Source organism: Pistacia vera, unplaced genomic scaffold (genome assembly GCF_008641045.1).
Source record: "Pistacia vera cultivar Batoury unplaced genomic scaffold, PisVer_v2 Contig157, whole genome shotgun sequence".
Lineage (NCBI taxonomy): Eukaryota > Viridiplantae > Streptophyta > Magnoliopsida > Sapindales > Anacardiaceae > Pistacia > Pistacia vera.
The window spans coordinates 97,299-125,238 of record NW_022195652.1 but is presented as its reverse complement, the minus strand read 5'-3'; the positions used below and the strand labels follow the sequence as shown (position 1 = coordinate 125,238).

The window sequence follows — 27,940 nt, the reverse complement described above, 5'->3', positions numbered from 1 at the left end:
TTTGTTTTTTCTTTTTCTCAAACTTATATATTGAGACATAGTCAGCTAATAGATGTATTCAACTTTCCCCATATTTAGGTCAGAAATGCGATCGAAATCCCCATTTTTTATGGACCATTAGATTATTCTATTTAAGTTTGAAATAAATGATATTTTTATTATTCATCCAAATTCAATCAATCTAACATCTAAAATCCATCAACAATGTTAAGATGTATTAAATGAATTTCCTTTTAAGAAAAACAAAAGTTTTTCTTTGAACAATCATTAATAATGTTATAATAAACATATATTTATTTTCATTGTCACAGTACTGAGATCAATATTATTCTACTCATCGACCCTCGAACCATGATCCAAAGATTGATCGAACCATAGTCCACCCTCAAATCGTGATTCAAAGGTTGACCGAACCATGATCCAAGGATTTGAAGAAAAGAGTTTAACACTATTCACTACCCTCGGTATTGTGACAATCTCTCTACCAACGATGCAAACAAAGTAAGGAAATCAACAGCTTCAAGAGATACAACTTCATTCTTATCAAAATTAATATGTAAATCTCTATACAGACATCTATTCTACAATTGTTGCTATTTCTAACATATACAGACCTATTTGAATTGACATTTATGATCTATATCATCTAGGCTTCAGACTTCTTGCAGTGAACGATGATTCAACGATGCAGAGCTGTTCTTTGGAACTTATCATGCTGTCTAGACTAACACTTAGACCAAAGGACAGAGATGCTTCATTTCATGAGAGTACTGCAAAAACTAGGAAGGAAGGTGTAAGTTTACAACTTTTTGGGAAGAACATCACCTCGTATGGAAGCTGGGGAAAAAGATCGGCATGGTGTTGACTATGAACCGCCTACCAAAAAGCAATTGCTACTGCCAGAGCTGCCAACAGCACTACAAAGATCACGAACAAGGAACTTCACACTTCGTGTGCCAATGGATTCCATTATTTCAAGACACTCCTGCAAATCCAAGTCACTAACCAACATCACCCATTCCTCTTCATCATCTAGATACTTGAGCTGGAAGGTACCATTTTGCAGTTTGAGTCTGCTTGCCACTTCTTCGTACAGTTGTAAACACCCTGCAGTAGGCTCAAACTTGAATCGGATGATATCTTCTTTGTAAGTAGCTTTCACGGTAATTTTTGTGCCACTGTCACCGCAACTTGGTTGAACTTTCGATTGCTTCCCCTCTTCAAAGCTTGGGGAGCTTGATGAACTACCATGCACCAATGAACCGTTTGATGAGTCTGTCATGCCTGAAGAAGTAGGTTGGTTCTGTTCATCATTCCATCATAACCCTCCATTTTAGTATCCATCTCCTCTGCAACACCAAGGAGCTGAAGCATTGAGACACATATTGGCAGTCGGAATTCTCTAATTTCAACCCTTCCTTGTTCAGAGCCCAATTTTTTTCCTTTCGCAAAACAAGAACCCATGGAGCCATTTTCAGGAGTAACCCAGCTGCAGCACAAGCTTAGCTGCTGAAATTGTCCGGCATCTATTCCGCCCACAGGGAGTCTTCAGTACAACAATCAGAAAACGTTTGATCTAGGTACATCTCCTCGGACTATTTGGAATGATCATGCTCCTGTCAGGCCTACTTGGTTTTTTGCCGAACTGCATCCATCTTCCTCCTGTTTAACAGACTTTTCCTCATCCATACAAAGGGCTGGAGGTATTGATGCTGCATCTTGGATTATTGGCTCAGGGTTCTTGACAGCAGTTTTTGTCGGGAAGAGAATTTTTTTTCCGAGCATCAATCTTGAATGATCGAGCCTGCTGCCCACAAACCTACCTGTGGTTGGGTCAACTTTAATCCACCTTCCATCCCCTGAACAGAGTCAAGCACAGTTTGTATTTTCTTTAATGACGGTTCACTTTGTTTCTCTTGCGGGATGGCCATCTAGAGATCCCATGTTGTCTGCATATCCTTTTCAGTGTGGTCGGGCAGACTGCAAGAGAAAAAGAAATTTAAAAGTTAAAGAATACCAGCCCTCAATTCTCTTCCATATTCAAAGACTTCAATGTGATCTACCTACACAATTGCAAACTGGTTCAACCTTCATATTTTTCAAACATTTGGTATAAATCCCTCAATACAAGTACATTCCAAAGAATATATGAATTTAATCCTATTTCAGTTTAAGTCCAAGCAAAGGCTTTTTAATGCTCTCCGAAAAAACCAGACATATGCACTTTAATGTGGTGGTCAAGATCAAAGATGGAATGACACATTTAAAATCCAATCATTAATGATACGCAAGAACTGCAACTGAAGTCTCACCACCAATGCTTTTTGCAGCATCTAAGACTCCCAGAAAAGTATTGCTGAAGAACACCCAAGCTCACATTTTTCTCCGCCGTACTCTCTTCTCTTCTCTGAATGTCTTCGTACCTCTCATCACCTAGAAAAATGTAAAAACATAAGTTCCCCTAAAATTTCATTTAAATAAGCACCAAAAAGTCACTTCTTACATTTGATATTTTCTATTATATGGTTTTTGGCAGATGTCTCTTTAGACCCAGAGATCTCATATTCAATATAAATCAAAGGAGACAGCCATTATTAACCAGATACAATCCCGGAACAGGGTTTCATCTCCTGGATATTTTTAAGACTCAATGATTACTTAACATCACCAGTTTCCTTCATTATTGCTTACAGATCTAAGGCATTTTCTAAAGGCTTCTTCTGCCAAAAATCAGGAAAATTAAAACAATTCGAACCTGTCTTATGCTTTATCAATTGAACCTTCCCATAACACAGAACAGACAACATAAAACAGACCATGCTGGCCCTGTTCAAGTTCAAGTGATATCTACGAACACATCAAAATCAACAATGTCGCAAACTGTTCAACGACAATACCTGTTCACGGGACCATCTGATCCTGTTCCTCACTTTATAATTAGATACATTCGAGGGCATCCGGTCAATTGAGTTAAAGTCACTTTCTGATAATGCAGTCTGAGAACTCCTCGGCATTGACAATGGTGAAAAACTTGGAACTGTTCCCTTCTGAAACCCGACTTTAGAGCCTCATTCCATCGATTTCTCCTGTGTAACCGTTCTCAAACTCTTACAGATTCTTTGCATAGTACCTGAAAGGTTGTTCAACACAGAGTTGCTGCTCTGAACCTTTCATATTGACAGGGAGGAGAACTCAAGTATATATCGTCATCCGTGTAGGTTCTTCCAATTCTTTTTTTTTTTTTTTTTTCAAACGACTTTATCAGCGACTAATAAGAACTAAGATAGAACAGTTAAAAACACAATTTCTCAACTCCAAACAGAGCCTAATTCGAATTATCTCCGAGAATGATCAATGAAATTCGACAAATCAAAGAAGCAAAACAAAAAACTACATACATAAGCAAACCCTAAACAAAACAATACATTATTTCTTCTTAAAATACATTTATGGATTTAAGTAATGAACCTGCTGGTGGAAATGTGTATTTGGTTCCTAGGAGTAGAGTTGCAGAGCAACGAATTCTTTCAAGAGAATTAATAAAACGACGACGCGAATACCGGAAGGCAAGCAACTAATTTTAAATTTTGATTTTGCCCTTCATGTAATCGACCATCCTGCCCTTCTTCAGAACCGATTTCCTAACGGAATATGGGTGGGGAAGTGTCATTTTTAAACTTACGGTCGGAAAAGGTCAGTTTGCCAAACCTTGGGTGGGAAAATGTCGTTCTCCCTAAAGAAACTATGAATATTATTTTGCCCAAAAGGATTTTGTAATTGGTTAGAAAAAATCCCTTACACTAACCTTATATATTAATTAATTTATAGTTGTGATGTGATTTTTACCTTGATTATAATCTATGATAAAATATAATCAAGATTGTACCAATAGTATACATACCATTATTCCAAGCTAAGCTAAGTACTTAATATCAATCAAATCTTAATTACTCACTCAATTTCGTGAGGGTAAACTCTTACCATCAACCCCAAATGGTTGGTCTAACAGTTAAGAATGTTTACTCACTTTATTTACTTCCTAGTTCAAACTTTAGAATCACTATCACATTATGACTTACTTTGGAACATTGGGTTTGTAGATATAGGGTATTCAATGGATCCTAGAGATTGGTCGAGAGTTTGTAAGGTATTCAATGGACCACAGGGATTGTCGAAGTGCATACAAGTTGGCCGAACACCCCGTTATCCAACCAAAAAAAAAAAAAAAATCTTATCTTAAATTTTGATTTTATGAAATTAAAAGGTTAAAGTTTATGACTTAATCCTTTAAAAAAAAAAAAAGTGTAGACAAGGAATTACTCCTACCAGATGATCGATCTTCACCATCATGTGTCCATTGCAAATAATACTCTTCGAAAACGATAGTTACTCTATTGAGTTGTGGTGAGATACTTGAAAACTTGAAGTAAAATTGGCAGGATGAGAAAATATCTGGCATCTAGATTATTTTCTCAGGATGTTTGGTAGTGAAGAAAACTACAGAATGTTTGCCATTGACGCTATTCAACATGGCATCATACCAACTTAACAAGAGAGATTGATTCAAGAGGATAAACTGAGCTTATACATTAAGAACCAGTAGGTGATATATAGGTATATAAGCGTAAAATCTACCGAAGAATATGGACAACAACAACCTGATTTTTAACATTTAAGCTTTACTCAACATTATTACTAGGTAACCTCAATAATAGATAGTGAACAGACTCAGGGTCTTTGTTTTTTCTTTTTCTCGAACTTATATATTGAGACATAGTCAGCTAATAGGTGTATTCAACTTTCATACAAAAGAAGAATGCCACCTTACATAACAGCTAACAACTCTATTTATCTACTGACGCGGCTTTTAAACTTTGTTAACCAACCGCTTCATTTATTATTCCATAATAGAACTATTTAACTTAATAGAAGGGAAGAAGATAGAATACCTTTTTAATATGAGTAGATTTATAATTGAAATAATTATAATTAAAAGAGCTTAGAAAAAGTTTTGGTAGCCTCAGAACCATTGAAATCTTTTGTAATTTAAGAATATTTAATGTAAATTTTATCTACAAAAGTAGCCAACATAAATTATGCATACAGTGGCACGCTCATGATCATCCTTCGCACAGTACATATTCTTTCTCCCATCAATGGACACAGAATCTTAAGGCTTATTTTAAGAATCCGAAAGAAAGTGAGGAACGAATCAAATTCAGGAACGTTCAATTCTCCCATCAAAAGACGTTAAAGGCAGTCAATCGAATCCTTGTTGACCTTTTGTAATATATGATAATAAGGCAAAGCATAATGAGGCGATGGAATCTGAACTTTTTTGTCTAAATTGTGTAATCAAAACTATAGGAATGAAAGAAAGGTTCGGCGTGCAATTTAAATAGTGAAACTTCGGTCTAAAGGTTCGCCGAAAGCATTCTCCCACTCAAATGAAATAATTAATCTCAGTGCTGGTGAAAGGTGATAAAAGGCATTCGCGACGTTTAAAAAATTATCCTTGGGACTTTAACATAAACTGGGCCGCGTTCATTTAGGGTAACTCATATCCCAGCCATAGGAGTTTTTTTCTTTGTAAGCCCGTCTCCCGTCTGCCAAAATCTGTGTTCCCTTCCTCCGCAGCTTCTCTTACAGGTACGCTCGTAATTTTACAATTTTTTTTCTTCATGTGATTTTATTTTCCTAATTAATATATCCAATCAATATTAATTCTCTGAGCCATATATAACTCTTATATCTTTTAAATGAGTAAACGACTTTTTCCCACTCAAAGTTTGCATTAGTGACATTTTCCATTCAAAAAGTTTCAAAATATCACTTTTCCACCCAAAGTTCATATTCTGTTAATATCCAAAATACATTTCACTTTCTCAGCCGGTGTTTGGCGAGTTACCAAAAGTCATGATAAGAGGGGTTTTGTAGAAATGAGACTGGTGGATCGAATGATGGTGACCGATTGAATATTCATCATAAAAAATCAGCTAAGAATATGAAACCTTAGCTTTGTATTGGTTGGCAATTGACGAAAAATCAGGTGCCGGAGTGAGATAAGTTTTGTAGAAAGGAGACCGGAGGTTCAAATAGTGGTGATAGAGAGAATTTTCGTAGCTGAAATCGGCTTTGGGTAGTAATGTAATACTAACTTTGGGTGGGAAAGTAGTATTTTGAAACTTTTTAAGTGAGAAAGTGTCGTTAAGGCAAACCTTGAGTGGGAAAAATCGTTTACTCTTTTTAAAATTTTGATTTCAATGAATTATTGTGGTATAATATGGATGTGTCTTTTGAGATCAAATATACATAAACCAATTAAATTTGGCATGTTTCAGGAATCAGACTTGTATCCGAGGAGCTTGCTAGTTGCTTAGAATGATTCATTGATTCTTGGCCTGAACATGGAAAAAGTCTCTTCTTATAATCCCAATTGTAAATACGATGTCTTTCTAAGTTTCAGAGGTGAAGACACTCGAAGGAGTTTCACTGATCATCTTTATTATGCTTTAAATAAAAAGAAAATTAAGGCATTTAGAGATGACAAAGAACTTAAGAGAGGAAAACCCATCAGACCAGAACTCCTTCAAGCAATTGAAGAATCAAAAATTTCAATTATCATCCTCTCGCAAAACTATGCTTTTTCCACTTGGTGTTTGGATGAACTTACCAAGATTGTTCAATGTATGGATTCTTGGGGACATATGGTGATTCCAATTTTCTATGATGTGGATCCATCAGTAGTAAGAAAACAAATCGGAAACTTTAATGAAGCCTTTGCCAGACATGAAGATACTTTCAAGGAGAATGTGGGAAAGGTCCAAACATGGAGGAGAGCCTTAACAAAGGTGGCCAATCTATGTGGATGGGATGCAAAGAATAGGTTATAATTATTTCCTCTTCTTCATATTAGATATTTTAATTACATGAATCGCGTGGGGATTAATAAAAATTCCCCATACTTTATGAGTTCTAGTTTTATTAATTTTAAATTGTTTGATTGATATTATAATTATATTTTATTAATATATATAATTCTCTAGTCAAGATATCCTCATATATATTTATTAGGATGTAACCGTTGTAAGTACCTTAGATCAACCACTGTAGGGAAAGAAATAGGAGATAAACAAAATGGAAAAAAATTCTAGATCAATGTCTACTTCCAGTTTGAATACTAGAGATGAACAAATTGTTCATCAAGAACAGATTTGTATAAATCAAAATGACAACATAATTGAAACAAGTCAAGCTTGTACACAAAAAGATACACAGGTCATAAGACCTTAAAATTTAGAAAACATTTTGATAAATGGAAAATTCCCAAAATTTCTGTAACAGATGTTTACAAAAAAGAAAAATTATCAAGTCTCAATAGAATAAACCCCTTAAACAAATCAAAATACATAATTAAAACAAAAGAAAAGACTCTTAAGGTAAACAATTCAACTCAAATAACTAGGTTAATATCTAATGAAATGGTTGAAAAATACAAAAAGAATTATAATTATCTTCATATAGGATTAGACCAAATAAGAATCAAAACTTTAAGCATTAAAGGCATGGACACTGCTATCTTTTCTTGTTTAAGAGATTAAAGATGGCTAAGATTTAGAGATTCTCTGCTAGGAACAATAAAATCCAGTCTGTCTAATGGACCATTTTATTTCAATTGTTATCTTGATTTCACAGTCTGTTTAGATGACCAAAATATACTAGATATTTTAACTTTGAATATTAAAATGTTTGATTATGAGTTAAAACCATGAACCACTCCTATAGCAGTCATTTATAGGATCCAATACAAAGTAATGCAATCTGCTTTTGAAACTAGGGTCATTAATCATGACCAAAAAGGCCACACAATATTGTTTTCAAACTGATTTAAAAAGATCACACATAATAGTTCCTAAAACAATAAGTTGGGATCAAATTACTTTACCAGAAGATTGAGGATTAGCAAATGCAGTCATATCTTTAAAAATGAGAATTCCCAAACCTTTAACCCAACCAATCCAAAATACAGAGATTGAAAACATAACTGAAAATTCTCATGGAAGTGTTCGGATTAGGTTTAATGGGTCTCCAAGTATAAGTTTTGATGACTCACACTTGCCATCATCCAGATTAAATCCCAAAGAAGATTTTCTTGTTCAGTAAGAGATCCCCCTAGGCCAACCCAAGTTAAAACAAATCTTCAGTGAATAGATAATTCCTCAACAATACCACAACCTTATTATTCAATTCAAACACCTTCCCAACAAGATAGGGAAGAGACATCACAAAGAATGTCTCCGACCTATTCCCAAATAATAGATTTGTCATAATTAAACATGATTGAAAAATTTGAAATAGATAAAATCTTCTTAAGAAAGAATTTTTATTCGAAAGAAAATCAAGAATTAAGGGAAAAATTCTTTAAAACCTTTAATAAAAAAGAAAGGGATATAATTCAACAAAATTAATATAACTTTATGAAAACACGCCAAGTTCTTATACCTTTCTTTCAATGGTTTGACAGTGAAAAAACAATCAAAGTCCAAACAAAAGCAAAACAATGGAAAATCACAAGAGGAAAAGATATTGAAGAAATAGAATCAATTCATCCACCCATGTACAGCAGAAGTAACGATTCCCTATAAAGGAGTGGAAATTAAGGCTTCACCTTTAAAAGTTAAAGAAAATTTAAGTGAAATGTCAAGAAATGATATCAAAAATATTTACCAACAAAATAATTATGTAAACCAATGCTTGAATACTATTGGCGAACAATTAATTAGAATTGAAGATATTGTAGGAAAACCAATCCTAAGACCTATTGGCCTAAAGTCAAAACCATTAAAAATTGTAGATAATAAACCTTTATTTTTTCCACACGAGATCCCTCCAAAACATACTAAAACTTTAACGAACAAAGAAGAATTTATGCTAGAAATTAATAAAAACTCAACCAAATAAAAGAAGAATTCTCTAGCATTGTCGCACCAGAAACTCCACAAACTTCTAGATATATAAATTTTATTGGCTAAACTGATTCATTATAATCATCGGAAACTGATGATCGAAATACATCCTTGAGTGATAATTTTATTCAAATCAACAACATGAATTGGAAAAAAAACCCCCCAAAAATTTATTATCCAAGAGCTTCAGCCCTAGATTTAGTTCTGAAAGAATCCTCTCAAATACAACAAAGAAATTACAATGCCAATTCAACAAAGAAAATTTATGAGTTTATTCTTGCTGATTCGGACTCTTGCAAGTTTAAACACTACGAAGATAAAAACGAACCAGGATTTATCACTCATTCAACCCTTCATATCATGAAGATTCTTAGTCCTTCTTATTGGGGATACAATCCAAACCAATTCAAAAAAATTTCCTAAAATTTTGATCTACATGGATATAATTACTGGGACTAATAAGGCTTGAAATAGATTACTCTTTCTCCAAAATAGTCATCACAGGCACTCCTGGATGATTTATTTCAAAAGAAACACTTTATTCAAATTTCCCAATTGGTTTGCCCAATGGTGGGATCATTTTGGATTAATTTCTAAAATCCTACCCCCAACTGTCCAAGAAGGATTCAATGAGTTCTAGCTAAAATTTAAAGTTTCTGAAGCAGATTCAAATTTCCCTCAATCTCAGCAAAGTTTCACCTCTCGTGGATTTGGCAATGGGAATATGAAACTGTCTAAAATATTAGCAATCTCCCTAATTTGATCCGGAAATTTAAAGTCAAGTGGTGGGATACATATGATGCATCCCATGTGTCCAAAGAAAAAATCCAACTTTGTCTCTCAAATGTGCCTCATCCAACTTAGGCAATTAGCCCCGAAATTGCCTTTTTTTTATAGAACATGACTGTGGCATCAGTATCCCTAGTAAGAGCCAAAACAAAACAAGAACTTAAAGACTACCTCAAGACTATTCTTTCTCAACTCCAAAAATCTAACCAAAGCTCTAGTGCCTCGGTCAATCTTGCCTAGAGCAATGATGATGGCTATTATGGAATCATCTAATTTACTCCAAAAGTAGAATGGCCAAAGAACTTCTCAATTGACATCCAAATCAGAGAATATCTGGCATAAAAAAGAAGCGTTAGAGATTCCCAGCCAAAAGAGACATTTGATGCTCTAATAATAATTAAATAAATATATAAATAAATAAATAAATCAAAGATTCCCTCAATATATAGTATTTTATGTGATGTTACAGTAGAATAAAACTTTTATAAATTTGCATATTCTCGATCGTTGTAAACCAAGCTTTTTGTAAGCCAATTCTCTAAGTTTTTCTTTCCACATTCTTTTCAATATATGTAAACACTCAAAAGCTCTTTAAAAAGAAAGTTTTCATTGTAAGTTCAAATTCTTAAGTCTTTCAACTAATCTTTTAATGCTTCAACATATACCATGGTGACTAAAATTTTCAGTCTTTGATTTAAAACAATCTAATGGTTGGTAAATGGTAAGTTACAAGTGGTTTTTTTATGTACCACGTCGTTGCCTTTTCAACTGTTAGGATTTGATTTATCAATGGTTATAAATTAGTGTCTAAAACTAAGTAAAAAATTTAAGTTACTATAGCTTGGGTTTAGGCTCTAGTAACTTAATTTTTTGACTTAATTTGAAACAATTAATGGAGATTTGCTTTAAAAAAAATCACCTAACATTGCTGAAAGGGTACTTTTATTATTTAACGAAAAAAAAAAAGCTATTTTTTAATCAATATAATTGAATTAATAACAGTACTATGAAAGTATTTGTTTAGCCTAGTATACTGAATTTGGATTATTTTTTCTTCTTTCCTGTAAGGAATATGAATGGTTTTTTACATTATTATCTCATGATTTATTTCACAGGAAAAAAGTACATATATCTCAACGTGCATGCATGCATTATATTATAGTATATAGGAAGGTACTTATCAAGAATGAAATCTTTTTATACATATAGTCACTAATATTATTTTTGGTATGCTATTCGTTATTATCATCTTCATGGCTGGTTGGTTTTGTACACCATTATTTTTTTCACTTACAGGTATGAATCTGAACTCATAAAAGACATCGTCAGGAATATTAAATAAAATAATACTTCAGCTTCGGTAAATATCAAGAATTTGGTAGGAATAAATTCACGTTTGGGGAGTATAAGGAATCTTATAGGTACTGAACCTGATGTTCGAATGATTGGCTTTGGAATGGCAGGGATAGGAAAAACAACTATTGCAAGAGGTGTTTATTGTCGATTTCCAGTGAATTTGAGGTAATTGTTTCTTGCTATGTTGGCGAAATTTCAGACAAATATGATGGTTTGGTTTCTTTACAAAGGCAACTTCTTTGCCAAATTCTAAGGGAAAAGGAAAGAAAAATAAGCATATGGAATATCGACATGGGAATTGTGAGATTAAAAACAGGCTGCAACATAGAAAAGTTTGTTGTTATCGATGATGTGACCTACATAAACCATTAGAATTTCTAGCGGGAGAATCTACTTGGTTGGTTTAGGTAGTAGAATCATAATAACAACAGAAATAAACAATTTGTTGAAAATACAACGTGTGAATGAGAGTATGAAGCTGAGGAATAAATCATGATGAAGCTGTTCAACTTCTCAGCTTGAAAGCCTTAAAGACCATCAACCTCTAGAAGGCTACCAAGAGCTGTCCAATCGTGTGTGTAAGTATGCTAGTGGTAATCCATTAGCTCTCGAAGTTTTGGGTTCTTTTGTTTGGAGAAACTATGGATGAATGGAAAGATGCTCTAAAAAGATTGAGCAAAGATTCTAACAAGGAGAATTTGGATAGACTACAAATAAGTTTTAATGGACTAGAAGAATTGAGAAAAAGATATTTCTTGAATTGCGTGTTTCTTTAAAGGTCATGATAGAGATTATGTGACAAGAATACTAGATGGCTCTGGTTCTATCCAATATTGGCATAAACGTCTCATTGAGAAATGTCTCATAACTGTTTCAAAAACAACAATTGTGGAGCATGATTGTTACAAGAAATGGTCGACAAATTGTTAAGAAAGAATGTCCTAATGAACCTGGACAACGAAGTCGACTGTGGAGGAAGCCGATTGTCACGTGTTGACTAAAATACAGTAAGCAATTTACTGGGAATAATTATTTTTCTTAATTCAACATATATTATACATTTATTATTTATTAATACTTCAATTAACATCATCAAGTCACTTAATTTTTTAGGGATCTGAACGAGTGAAGGCATAATGGTTGACAAAGAATTAAATTTGAGTGCAAGTGCTAAAGCTTTTTCGAAAATGATTAATTAAGATTACTCAAAATCCACAATGTGCAACTTCCTGAAGGTATAGAGTACCTTTCCATAAGTTGCTCATACTGGAATGGCATGGATATCCTTTGAACCTTTTACTACCAAATTTGCAATTTGATGAAATTATTGAACTTGACATGAGCAATAGCAGCATCGAGCACCTATGGAGGGAAGCAAGTAAGATTATTCATCAGTAACAATTTATTTATTTGTTTTCTCTAATTTTTTGGTGATTGTTTATCAATGATTATTGACGTTTATTCATCCTTGGATTCATGTGCTTACAATATAAGAAAAACAAAACTCTGTCTTGTTGTGCCTCTATTTGTCAAAAAATTTGGAAAAATTGAATCCATAATTTGAGAGTTGTTCATATTGACACAACCTCTTTCTTTTTATGCCTCTATTTTGTCTACAGAATTTGGAAAAATTGAACTCATCAATTTGAGGAATTGTCGAAAATTGACCAAAACTCCAGACTTCATAGGAATCTCAAATCTTGAGAAGGTGATTTTGAAGGATGCATAATGTACGAGAGATCACCATCTTTGTTTGTTCACAAAACATCATTGTTTTGAGCTTGAGAAATTGTATAAATTTACTTTCCAAGCAAGATTTATATGGAATCCCTTCAACTTCTGGATCTGTCTGGCTGCTTCCAACTTCAAAGTTCAGAAGAAGAAAGTTTGAGAGGAAATTTAACATAGGAGGAGATGCAACAAGAAAACTTAAATTATGAAATCCCTTCTTATTGTAGAGATTCTTAAAATCTTTTTTCTCATGGATACAGAGGACCATCAATAAGCAGGAAAATCCAGATGGTATTCAAGGCTAATTGTGGTTGGAGCCAAGAAGAAGTTCAAACGCGCTTAATTGTCGGCTGCCTTCTTGCTAGGTTGTCATTCTTTAACGGATTGAATCTCAGTGACTGTAATTTGAGGGAAGACGCATTGCAAGAAATTTTGGACTTACGGGGACTAAGGAGTTTAGATTTAGCAGAAACAATTTTGTCTCACTGCCTGAAAGCATAAGTCGTCTTTCAAGATCGACAATTTTTCATTGGAGGGCTGCAAGAACCTTCAATCTCTTCAGAAGTTCCGTTCATGACGTCGTTTCTTAAAGTAAGTGGTTGTGTTTCACTAGATATTTCGTCAGTTCAAAAAGATTTTGGGGTTGTTCAAAACTTGGTTTGGTTTTTGCTGTGAATTGCCCAAACTTGCACCGCTGCACCAGAGCTACGGCATTTTCAGTTCTGAAAGATTACCTTGTACTCTACATCAGTTCATCGCTCCCGCAATCCTAATTTTTCAATTACACCATACCGGAGAAGGTTTATTCATGTCGCAGCTCCTGGAAACGAAATTCCGGAGTCTTTCACAGAAAGAGGGTTCTTCAATAAAATACATAGGCATCCTGATGGATAAAAATAGTAAGTTGGTCGGATATGTATGTGCTGTGTTTTGTTGTGCAATAAACATCCACCTTGGGAAGACGATTGCACGTTGAGTTACGGTGACAGACATCGGATTCGCTTCTACTCATCTTCTGTTGACAAACATATTTGTGAAGTTGTTCTGTGTTTCATTTGAAGCTGAGAAATCTGGCCAGGCTATGTCAGACAGACTTGGTTAATATTCTTTTCTCGGAGAGAATGCAAGAAATATGTAACCCCATTAAGGGTTCATTTAGAGTGGTGAGGGGAGCTGGATAGAGGTGAAGAGGTGTGGAGCTGTCCGATATATGAAAAAGAAGTGGAAGATCTATCAATGAGTCCAGTAACTCAGCTTTCTCGAATTTAATATATCCCTTATGAAGATTTTGTTGAATAACCATGGATAATCAATCAGAATCCACAGACTAGAGCGCAGTGTAAGTTCCAGCTGGACCTGGAAACAAGGCTGCTGCTATCGACGATTATTTGGATCTGAATCAACCGGTAGGTCTGCTTCTTTCGACTTTCTGTCTTTTTCTTCGCCAACCGTACTACAAACAAATGTATTTACTTATGAAAAATTATTGATTTTTGAATATTATTCTATTCGGTGCACAGATATTTGTTCAACTAATGTTCATGCATATGGGAATCTTGGTGCTTTTGATTATATGATAATTTTTTGGTGTTAATGTTCAATAGGGGTCGGAGCTAAAGATTTTGTTGGTAGATCAACAACAGATGTAATTGCAACATAACCAAAGCATTGTTAGAAATAAGAGGCGAATCTAGTGCAAGTAACGCTGTGGAGGAGGAAACAAAAGTTGCTGTCAATAAGTTTCTCAATACATTGGTAAGTCAATCCGGATCTTAATTCCCATTATACTTGTACGTTTCGGGCAATCTATCTTATTTCTTGCATACATATGTTTGCATGTCAAGTAATAAAATATTACGATAAACTTTCAATGTAACATTTTTAAATACAAATGTCTCATATGTCTACTAAATAACAATTAGCCTAAATGTATGAAATGACTTTAACCTTATATATTAATTTTTTAGACAAAAATACATTCACTATTTACATGGATAATACCAAAATACTCCTAACACAAGACAACTGTTGCAATGTCAAAACGCTGACGGACTGGCGATTGTGGTCAGAATTGCCGGTTATCTAGATCCGAAGGCTGAAAATGCTATGGTTATGGATTTAGCCATTTTCTGACCAAATCCATGGTTGTAAACGGCCATAGATCCATGTGGAAGAAGCAACCTTATCAACCGCTAGACTAACCCCTTGGGGTTTAATATAATTCTTTTATAACTACCATTAATACATCCTTGAATTCGCTCATGAGCATATTAAATTTTTGATAAGACAGTAAGTTTGGATGTAGTATAACAGTAATTTTTGTCTTCAATGCTTAATAGGTTCCGGAGATAAAAGATTTTGTTAGATCGACTACCAAGCGAGGACGTGATGAGGCAGAACTAGTGGAAATAGTTGTTGTGACAATGACGAACCACAAGCTAAAAGAACAAAGTAGAAATCCAATGTAGGCAAAAGGCCAGGAATTGAATCCTATGGATTTGTTCTCTAAATATATCAGTAAGTTTAAATCTCATTATTCTCTCAATTCCTCGTTAATTTTTAATCCAGGAAATACTCATATAGTTAATTTTTGTTTTGTATTTAAGAACCTCATTAAGTTAATTGTAATTTTACAGGTACGAGCGAGAATAGAATCTTATGAGTGTGTGATAAAGTTGGTAAAGATAAAAGACTTCAACTTTTTCTTGTTTCAATAAATCTTGAACAACTAAATTTGTGTTGCGTATGCTTAAAAGTTGATATGTCCGAAGAGATGACATCAAATATTCTATTTGGACATCAACATGTGTGAGTTATTGGATTTATGTTCTTAATTTGCTTGTGTGAATTAATCGGCAGAGATTGATAGAAACTTTATCGTGGAATGTACACTTTTATCTGATTTGATCAATATGTATGAGTTCATGTGATACATTGATATCCCGTATAATTATGGAATTTTATTAAATTTTATTTTATGATTTTTGGGGGTAAAGTGTACAAATTAGAAGTTTTTTGAGGGAGTAGAGTGTAATAGCCGAAACAAGGGAGGACTAAGGGAGATGTTCCAAGATATTTTTGTGAACATTAATCATTTAAAAGAAGAAAAAGCCCAGAAGAAGAGAGGAAGAGGAGAAAGGATTAATGAAAAAGAGAGGAGAAAGGATTAATGAAAAAGAGCGAAAAAGGAGGAGAGAGAGCAGCTTGGCCAAGAGGTGGAGTGAAAGTGAAGTGTTTTAATGGATGAGGAGAAGAAAATTAGATGATCTTGCAAATCCAAGCTCAAGAACCAAAGGAGGCAATGGTAGGAGCTTGATCGGAGTTTGACTGAGCTGTGAGGTGAGTGGACTAGTATTTGTTGGAATGTGAATACTTTTTGGTAATTGATGAAGAAAAGGCAAGCAAGAAGAAAAAAGAATTTAAATTTTAGGCAAATTTTTATTTTAGAAATTTGTAATTGAGAATATTTGTTTTCGTTTACTTTGAGTCGTTGTAGAAAAGAAGAATTGTTTAGGTATCAGCATGGTTCAACCATTATTCAGATTTTATCACTAGAGATGAAATCTTGGACTCGAACTTTTCTAGCACACTTATCAGAACTTTTTCTACACACTGTCCTCTGGAAGGTCTTCACCCAAGATTTTAATTTCATTCACAAGCTTCATTAGGTTGTCAGAGTATTGCGATACACTCTTGGTTTTAGTCATCCTCATGTTCTCAAGTTGCCACTTCATTATGATAATCTTTATGTTCCTTGTCTTCTCAGAACATTGATACTTTGTCTTCAACTTCTCCCAAATCTCATTGGCAGTAGTGCAGACAATAATTCTCACAAAAACCACATCAGTCACAGTCGATTGCAAGTACAACAGAGTCCTTACTCTCTTTCTATCTACTACCTTTTTAATTCCATCTGAGTGATCATCAGATCCTCCAATTCTTCTTGAAAGTCTTCTCCTGTCTTGGTGACTTCCCACAAATCAACAGCCTGTAGAAATCCTTGCATCTTCACCTTCCAAATACTTCCAAATATGGTAGAGATCTACTGTAAATACAGGAATCCGTGACATTAAACTTGACGGAGCCATCTCACTTCATATTTTCTCTTCTCTCTCTCTCTCTAATTCAAGAACCTCACCACAAATCCCCTAAGATAACTTTGCTCTGATACCAATTGTTGGAATTGGGAGAGGTACTAGGTTGATAATGTGATGAACACTTGTCTCTTACTCATAGAATTATAGTGGACCTCTCTCATCCGTAGATGTAGGCGAGTTCAATGGTATTGTACACTCTAGCATTTGTGTTCTAAAAATTATAACGGATCTCTCTCATCCGTTGATGTAGATGAGTTATGCCGAACCACATAAAATATTGTGCATTTGTGTGTTGTTATTGTTGTTCTTTATTTTATTTCTTTACTCCTTCGATTTTTAACATGGTATTAGAGCTTATATTCTTAAGGGACCTACAGGAGAAAGGGCCTAAGGAAGATGAAGTGAAAATTGTAGGGTGATTGTCTTCAAGAATGTCGGCGACAGGATCAACGAGAGAAAACCATCGAGACTCCAACAAAGAGTGGGGGAAGAAGAGAAGACTCCAACAAAGGGTGGAGGAAGAAAAATAGAGGTAAGGAGGAGTTAGAGAATGAAGAACAAGCTTTGGAGTTCAATATCAAAAAGGCTCAAGGAGGAATGTTGGAATGTGAACACCTTTTGGTAATTGATGAAGAAAAGGCAAGCAAGAAGAATAAGGAATTTAAGTTTTAGGCAAATTTCTATTTTAGGAATTTGTAATTGAGAATATTTGTTTTCCTTTACTTTGAGTTGTAGTAGAATAAAGAATTGGTTTAGGATTTTATTTAGAGTTAACATAGAAGAATGAATCAAATTATAATCCTAGTAGGATTGGAAATATGAATCCTAGTAGAAAAAGAATGTCCTACTCTATCTATAAATATATAAGAGTTAGAATTAATCCAAGGTCATGAGAGAGTGAAGTAAAGAAAGAGAGAATGTGAGGATACAAGAGGTTTTAATGTAAGGGTACCACGGATATCGGGAGGGCCTCTGCAATTCCGCCATTGTTTGTCAAACATTTGGTGAAAACTTGTAAAAAAATCACCAAAACTTAAGTGAAGGAAATAATACAATATCAATAATCTGAAAGAAAATAATGTAATAACACAATACTTTACTACTTTAATAAATCTATGAGAAGCAAAACCTTGAGCAAATTATGTTGAAAATAACATCCAATTCACAAGGAAACATAAGAAAATTTTTCTATGGAAAAACCTTTTCAACTAAAGAGAGCAAAAAACCATATGAATCTAACGATCCACTTAAATCCAATGTAATTAAAAGAGTTTACAACAATCACAATCCATCAAAAATGTTCTACACAAATTTTCAATTTCTCCTCTTTTTTTCTTTTAATTTTCTTTTTTATTTTTGGCTTTCAAAGATTATAATATAAAGTTGTATAACTCTGACCAAGCTTAGCCTTAGCTAAAGTCAATCAAAATTTATAAATATAGAAAAGTGATGGGTGAATGGTGAAAAATAACATTCAGTAAAATATAGTTAAGGTTTAATTTGGGAAAGCAGGACATAAAACAAACTCACAAGATCTATGTCTTTTTCCATCAAATTAGAATAAAAAACCTTCAAAAACTAAGCATGATTCAGCCCCAAAATAAACTAAAATTAAATGAGCAATACACATACATAAAACTGATAAAACAGAAAACAAAGCTAATTGTGGCACCTTGATTAGTGAAAGCTTCAACAGTCTTCAAAAGTTTTAAGAACAAATAACGTAGAGAAGGTGAAGAGAGAATGAGAGAGTAAAGAATTTTAGAGATAAAATCATAAAAAACAGGTAGATGTAAAAAAGAGTGGAGATAGTTTTAAACTTTTATATGATATAGGCCTAGAATATATATATTAATAGGAAGGTTTTTATGAATATGTATATATGTATAAAACCTAAACCCTGAAGTAGGTCTGGATATATATATATTAATAGAATTTTTTTATGGGCTATATAAACAAATTTTTTTTTTTTTTTAAATGTGTGGTAGGCCCATGGGGCTGGTCCGCCCCTGTTCCTAACCCCTAACCTCCAAGTGCTAAAGACTTTAGCAGCGAAAAGAATTGACTGAGCTTGTTCCCGATTGTCCTGATTGTATATTTGTTGGTGTTACTAGTGAATGTTGATTGTTGTTTTATTTATGAACTTATTGAATTTGCCCGTGATCATTGCTTTTGCTCGTGAAGGTTGCTTNAGATGAAGTGAAAATTGTAGGGTGATAGTCTGCAAGAATGTCGGCGACAGGATCAACGAGAGAAAACCATCGAGACTCCAACAAAGAGTGGGGGAAGAAGAGAAGACTCCAACAAAGGGTGGAGGAAGAAAAATAGAGGTAAGGAGGAGTAAGAGAATGAAGAACAAACTTTGGAGTTCAATATCAAAAAGGCTCAAGGAGGAATGTTGGAATGTGAACACTTTTTGGTAATTGATGAAGAAAAGGCAAGCAAGAAGAAAAAGGAATTTAAGTTTTAGGCAAATTTCTATTTTACGAATTTGTAATTGAGAATATTTGTTTTCCTTTACTTTGAGTTGTAGTAGAATAAAGAATTGGTTTAGGATTTTATTTAGAGATAACATAGGAGAATGAATCAAATTAGAATCCTAGTAGGATTGGAAATATGAATCATAGTAGAAAAAGAATGTCCTACTCTATCTATAAATATATAAGAGTTAGAATTAATCCAAGGTTATGAGACAGGGAAGTAAAGAAAGAGAGAATGTGAGGATACAAGAGGTTTTAATGTAAGGGTACCACGCATGTCGGGAAAATACCACAGGGTATTAAACACCATACGAACAGGATGTCCGCCTATGTAAAGGTATTATGTTGATGGTGTGATGAACACTTACATCGTACTCATAGAATTATAGTAGATCTCTCTCATCTATGGATGTAGGCGATTTCAATGGTGTTGTACACTCTAGCATTTGTGTTCTTAAAATTATAGTAGATCTCTCTCATCCATGGATATAGTCGAAATATATTGAACCACGTAAAATATTGTGCCTTTCTGTGGTTGATATTATATATTGTTGTGATGGTGTTAAAATTGAGTTTAAAATTACTATATTGTATTCTACTGGGCATGTGCTATGTTTCGAAACCTGGTTGCCTATGTTGGAGTCCCACATCGACTAGGCACGCTTAAGCCTATTGGGTTATAAGAGGGGGTAATCCTCCCATTCAACAAGGCCTTATTGGGTGAGGAGTCAAGCTCACCTCAAATTCTAACATGGTATCAGAGCCCAGGTTCAGTTGAGCTGAGCGCTTAACCAGCGGGTGAGGAGTTAGAGCCAGTAATTACCTCCAATAACTGGCACGACCTAACATATGGGCTTGACCGTGAGGGGGAGTGTTGGAGTCCCATATCGACTAGGCACGCTCAAGCCTATTGGGTTATAAGAGGGGGTAATTCTCTTATTCAACAAGGCTTTATTGGGTGAGGAGTCAGACCCACCTCAAATTCTAACAGCCTATGTGGAAAACTTATGGTTATGGGGTTGGGTTATTATGGCCGAAAGCATGAAAGGAAGTGGTCGAAGTGAACATGAAATGGAGGTGAATTATTTTGTTGCATATTACTCTTATTCATCATTTATTTGGGTTTTCAAATGTCGTGTATGTTGGCTGCTTGTTGGTTATATGAGTTGCTTGGGTTATGAAGATATTATGTGTATTTTGGAATGAAATATAGGCATGCATTTTGGGTATTTGAAGGTTGTATGCTTCCGCCAATTGTGAACTTTTTGGGGGTGCTTGTCTGGACTTTTTTTTACCATGAATTTCTCTTCTTGGAAGACTATTGTTGACAATGTGTTGGTAAAAAGAGAAATCATTGACATTAAGACTGTGTTTATTGAAGTATAGTTATTATGTATAAGAAATTGCATAAAAATCATACTTTGGGTTTGAATGTTCGTGGGTGTGTAGTTGTAAATCTTTTGCATGGCTCGACTGCTTTTGATGCTGTTTGTTTCTTGCACTATTTCGGCCTTATTAAGTTGATCATGAGCTGCATTTTAACTATTTATATTGTATGTATAATATGTACATAATTGAGTAATGAGAAGAAAGAATGTTGGGTAAAGTAGCTGCGAGAATGTTAAATTATGATGTTGATGTTTGTTAAGGCAAAAATCTACACTAACCAGAGGTACATGATTGATAGCATTATACCACATAAGATGTTTGTGTAATCCTGATAGATCGGCAATGAAATAGTATGGTGATGGATATGCAGGGAATGAAATACCAAGAACAAAGAGCAGAAAAGCGTTTTAAACTAGTTTGGCTGCTCGCAAGGCAAAAACATACGTCCAATGTTATTATCGATTGACGAGCTCTTTACAAAGAGTTTTTAGGTTGACAATATGTTCATCCTAGGTTTATATAATGTCAATTATATGATTGAGTTGTAGATAGGCTCAAACCCGATAAAAATGAGAAGTGGCATGATCTTTAGATTTGATTATAGGAGACATATCACATAATATCTACATGCCAAATAAGGATTTATCAGCTCTAGATTCCCTGCACAACAACTGTCCCCCAGTTTTTGGCAGTCGATTCAGGCTTCAAAAACTACAAGCTTCTTCACCCGAGTCAATGATATGCGGTCTGCGTAGTTTTGCTGAGCAAATGGGCTTGACTGACGACTGGACCAAGCTCTTAATGACGAGCTCCATTTGTTAGTACGAGTTGCATACGAGCTACAATCGTCATGTTGACAACAAACCATGACTCCGCGAGGCGTGCCCTTGCTTGGTGTTGAGGAAAAGCAAGTGTTGGCGCTTTGAGGACTGAAGTAACCACAAAATAACCTTTTCACACTGCAATCGAGTCTGCCCTTTCGAAGGTCGACTCTACCGAGGTTGTTGCTATTCCTAACCAGTGGCGGACCTAGGATTTTTGCTCGAGAGGGCCTCAGCAGTTCCGCCATTGTTTGTCAAACATCTGGTGAAAACTTGTAAAAAAAATCACCAAAACTTAAGTGAAGGAAATAATACAATATCAATAATCTGAAAGAAAACAATGTAATAACACAATACTTTAATACTTAAATAAATCTATGAGAAGCAAAACCTTCAGCAAATTATGTTGAAAATAACATCCAATTCACAAGGAAACATAAGAAAATTTTTCTATGAAAAAACCTTTTCAACTAAAGAGAGCAAAAAACCATATGAATCTAACGATCCACTTAAATCCAATATAATTAAAAAAGTTTACAACAATCACAATCCACCAAAAATGTTCTACACAAATTTTTAATTTCTCCTCTTTTTTTCTTTTAATTTTCTTTTTTATTTTTGGCTTTCAAAGATTATAATATAAAGTTGTATAACTTTGATCAAGCTTAGCCTAAGCTAAAGTCAATCAAAACTTAAAAATATAGAAAAGTGATGGGTGAAGGATGAAGAATAACATTTAGTAAAATATAGTTAAGGTTTAATTTGAGAAAGCAGGACATAAAACAGAAAACAAACTCACAAGATCTATGTCTTTTTCCATCAAATTAGAATAAAAAACCTTCAAAAACTAAGCATGATTCAGCCCTAAAATAAAATTAAATTAAATGAGCAATACACATACCTAAAACTGATAAAACAGAAAACGAAGCTAATTGTGGCACCTTGATTAGTGAAAGCTTCAACAGTCTTCAAAAGTTTTAAGAACAAATAACGTAGAGAAAGTGAAGAGAGAATGAGAGAGTAAAGAATTTTAGAGATAAAATCATAAAAAGCAGGTGGACGTAGAAAAGAGTGGAGATAGTTTTAAACTTTTAATATGATGTAGACATGAAATATATATATTAATAGGAAGTTTTTTATGAATATGTATATATGTATAAAACCTAAACCCTGAAGTAGGTCTGGATAATAATATATATAATAGAATTTTTTATGGGCTATATAAACAAATTTTTTTTTTTTTAAATGTGTGGTAGGCCCATGGGGGTGGTCCGCCCCTGTTCCTAACCCTAACCTCCAGTGCTAAAGACTTTAGCAGCGAAAAGAATTGACTGGCTTGTTCCCGATTGTCCGATTGTATATTGTTGGTGTTATAGTGAATGTGATGTGTGTTTTATTATTGAACTTATTGAATTGCCCGTGATCATTGCTTTTGCTCGTGAAGGTTGCTTGTATGTGTTTGTGACTTAGTTATATTGACCTTGAGTAAATTCTCAAGTATTTTGCATGTCGTAGTTCTCAAAAGTCTTAGGTTGTCGCTTTCTCATTCTGGGTGTGAGTTCCGACTAGGGCGTTTTTCTCGCAATTGTCTACGACGTTTTATATGATTGCGGTGTTTCAGTAAAATTTAAATGTAAGGGTTTAAAAAAAATGAGTATCAAAAAATAATAATAAAAATAATATTATATATATTAAAAGGATGGCAATTTAGTAATTATATAAATATACAATTTATCCTTCTAACTAAACATATAATAAAATAAACCCACCAATTATTCTAAAATAACCAAACACATTTCTCTAAACATTTCCAGTAATTCTTTAAGTAATTTATCTTCCATAATGTAACATTCCCATAAAACATTCCTTGAACCAAACGTGCCCTAAGAGTTAATAAATTAACTACCCTAAGGGATGATATAATAACAAAATCCCCCTAAGGTTTCAAAAGTAACAAAAAAAAAAAAAAAATAAATAATAAAAAATAAAGCCTTTAGGTTTTGAAATGAGGTTAACGACTTTTACGCAAATAAGGTTTAAAACTATTCTCACCCACAAATTTTAAATACTATTTACTATCTAAATTTATATTTTGTTTCCAATTCAGACTCGTTGTGAACCAACGCCATTACCATTCTCTTCCTCGATCATCACTCACTAAAACCCTTAACTTACTCCTGCCAACCCATACCAATCACGGACAATCGGCGATTGGGTTTTGTGTAGCGGCCCCTCTAGTCAAATTCTGATCAATCTCAATCACCAAAATCCAACCTTCCACACCAAAGACTTATCGACCTCCCCTCTTCAAAAGCTCAACAGCATGAACAAGTTTGCTCTGTTCACCGTCGAAATATAAATTTAGATAGGAAAATAGTATTTTAGAGTTTGTGAATGGTTAAGTGTCATTAAGCCATTATTTGATGGGAAAAAATCGTTAACTCTTTTAAATAAAATGGTAGGAGAAAATTTGGTAATTTTACAAATTATAACCGTATAAATTTAACAACTTACAACTGAGAATTTTTATTATTTTAGAAATCTTAGGAAAAATGTATGGTATATCATATCTCATGGGAATTAATGTTATTAACTCTTCATAAAACGATAATTTAAGCTTTTTGCTTTCTTCGGTATGTTTAATTAAAATCTGCGACCGAAGCGGAAACGTGAAAAGAGATCAAAGAAAAGCTACGCTAGCTTTCTTGAAAAAAATGATCTTAAGCTTACTTGTGGAGCGGGTTCTAAAATAAAATGCTCACCATGTATTTGGTGGTTTCAGTGAACACCCACTGGTTTAGAAAGCAACGTAATCCCATTTTTTACAGACCATTAGTCATTCTGTTTAGTTTGACGCAAATAACATTTACTATTCATCCAAATTCAATCAATAACATATAAATCCGTCAGCAATGTTAAGATCTTGTATTAAATGAATTTTCTGAAAAAACAAAAGATTCTTTGGAACGATCATAATAAAATTATAATAAACATATACTTATTTCACACCACAGTACTGAGATCAAATTATTTGATCATTAATAAAATTATATAAAATATACTTATTCCATCATCACAGTATGAGATCAATATTATTCTCCTCATCGACCCTTGAACCGATCCAAAGATTGATCGAACCATACTCCAACCTCAAATCGTGATTCAAAGGTTGACCGAACCATGATCAGGATTTAAGAAAAGAGTTAACAGTTCACTACCTCCTATTGTGACAATCTCTCTACCAACGATGCAAATAAAGCAAGGAAATCTACAGCTTCAAGAGATACAACTTCATTCTTATCAAAATAATATGTAAATCTCTATACAGACATCTATTCTACAATTGCTGCTATTTCTAACATATACAGACCTATTTACATTGACATTATGATCTATATTCATCTATGCTTCAGACTTCTTGCAGTGAAGATGATTCAACGATGCAGAGCTGTTCTTTGGAACTTATCATGCTGTCTAGACTAACACTTAGACCAAAGGACAGAGATGCTCCATTTCCTGAGAGTACTGCAAAAACTAGGAAGGAAGGTGAAGTTTCAACTTTTTGGGAAGAACATCACCTCGTATGGAAGCTGGGGAAAAAGATCGCATGGTGTTGGGCTAGACTATGAACCGCCTACCAAAAAGCAATTGCTACTGCCAGAGCTGCCAACAGCACTAGAAAGATCACGAACAAGGAACTTCACACTTGTGTGCCGATGGATTCCATATTTCAAGACACTCCTGCAATCCAAGTCAACGAGCACACACCACATCCCATTCCTCTTCATCATCTAGATACTTGAGCTGGAAGGTACCATTTTGCAGTTTGAGTCTGCTTGCCACTTCTTCGTACAGTTGTAAACACCCTGCAGTAGGCTAAACTTGAATCGAATGATATCTTCTTTTTAAGTAGCTTTCACGGTAATTTTTGTGCCACTGTCACCCAACTTGGTTGAACTTTCGATTGCTTCCCCTCTTCAAAGCTTGGGGAGCTTGATGAACTCCATGCACCAATGAACCGTTTGATGAGTCTGTCATGCCTGAAGAAGTGGTGGTTATGTTCCTCATTCCATCATAACCCTCCATTTTAGTATCCATCTCCTCTGCAACAGCCAAGGAGCTGAAGCATTGAGACACATATTGGCAGTCGGAATTCTCTAATTCAACCCTTCTGTCAGAGCCCATTTTTCTCCTTTTGCAAAACAAGAACCCATGGGACCATTTTCAGGAGTAACCCAAGCTGCAGCACCAAGCTTAGCTGGCTGAAATTGTCGGCGATCCATTCCGCCCAACATGGAGTCTCAGTACAATCAATCAGGAAAACGTTTGATCTATGTACATCTCCTCGGAGCTATTTGGAATGATCATGCTCTTGCCAGGGCCTACTGATTTTTGTCCGAAACTGCATTCATCTTCCTCCTGTTTAACAGCAGACTTTTCCTCATCCATACAAAGGGCTGGAGGTATTGATGCTGCATCTTGGATTATTGGCTCAGGGTTCTTGACAGGCAGGTTTGTGTCAGCGAAGAGAATTTTTTTCGGAGCATCCAATTCTTGAATGATCGAGCCTGCTGCCACAAACCACCTGTGGTTGGGTCGAACTTTAATCCACCTTCCACTCCCTGAACAGAGTCAAGCACAGTTTGTATTTTCTTAATGAACGGTTCACTTTGTTATCTTGCGGGATGGCCATCTAGAGATCCCATGTTGTCTGCATATCCTTTCAGTGTGGTCGGGCAGACTGCAAGATAAAGAAATTTAAAATGTAAAGAATACAACCCTTAATCTCTTCCATTTCAAAGACTTCAATGTGATCTATCACACGATTGCAAACTGGTTCAACCTTTCAATATTTTCAAAGATTTGTATAATATCCCTTCAAACAAATACATCCAAAGAAATATATGAATTTAATCCTATTTCAGTTTAAGTCCAAGCAAAGGCTTTTTAATGGCTTTCCGAAAAAACCAGGACATATGCACTTTAATGTGGTGGTCAAGATCAAAGATGGAATGACAATTTAAAAACCAATAACATTAATGATACGCAAGACCATGCAACATGAGTCTCACCGCCAATGCTTTTTGCAGCATCCTAAGACTCCCAGAAAAAATTGCTGAAGAACACTCAAGCTCACATTTTCTCGCCGTACTTCTCTTCTTCTGAATGTCTTCGTGGTCCACTCATCACCTAGAAGAAATGTAAAAATAAGTTCAATCCTAAAATTTCATTTAAATAATGCACCAAAAAGTCACTCTTACATTTGATATTTTCTATTATATGGTTTGGCAGATGTCTCTTTAGACACACAGATTCTCATATCAAATAAATGCAAAGGAGACAGCCTTATTGCCCAGATACAACCCCGGAACATGGTTTCATCTCCTGGATATTTTAAGACTCAAATGATTACTTAACATCACACAATTTCCCTCATTAATTGCTTACAGATCCAAGGCATTTCTAAAGGCTTCTTCTGCTACAAAATCAGGAAAAATTAAAACAAATTTGGACCTGCCTTATGCACTATCAATTGAACCTTCCACATAAACACGAACAGACAACATAAAACAGATCAATGCTGGCCCCTGTTCAATTTCAAGAGATTCCTACGAACAATATCAAAATCAACAATGTCACAAACTGTTCAACAACAATAACTGTTCACGAGGACCATCTGATCTGTTCCATCACTTTTAAGAATTAGATACATTCGAGGGCATCAGGTCAATTGAGTTAAAGTCACTCTCTGATAATGCAGTCGAGAACTCCGACATTGACAATGGTGAAAAACTGGAAACTGTTCCTTCTGAAACCCGACTTAGAGCCTTCATTCCCATCATTCTCCTCTGTAACTGTTCTCAAACATCTTACAGATTCTTGCATAGTACCTGAAAGGTTGTTCAACAAGAGTTGCTGCTCTGAACTGCCTTTCATATTGACAGGGAGGAAGAACATCAAGTATAATAATCGTCATCACCAGTGTTAGAATTTGAGGTGGGCCAAACTCCTCACCCAAAAAGGCCTTGTTGAATGGGAGGATTACCCCTTTATAACCAATAGGCTTGAGCGTGCTTGTCGATGTGGGACCCCAACACTCCCCTTACGGTCAAGCCCATATGTTGGGTCATGCCTGTTATTGGAGATAGTTGCTGGCTTTAACTCCTCACTCCTGGTCAAACGCTCAGCTCAACAAAACCTGGGCTCTGATACCATGTTAGAATTTGAGGTGGGCCTAACTCCTCAGAATTTGAGGTGGGCCAACTCCTCACCCAAAAGGCCTTTTGGTGAGGAGTTAGGCCCACCTCAAA

General features: G+C 34.7%; 1 pseudogene; it reads right to left on the bottom strand.

Annotated features, from left to right (window-relative positions):
* Positions 1 to 865: 865 nt before the first annotated feature.
* LOC116124821 lies at positions 866 to 27,616 on the bottom strand (annotated as a pseudogene).
* Positions 27,617 to 27,940: the final 324 nt, after the last annotated feature.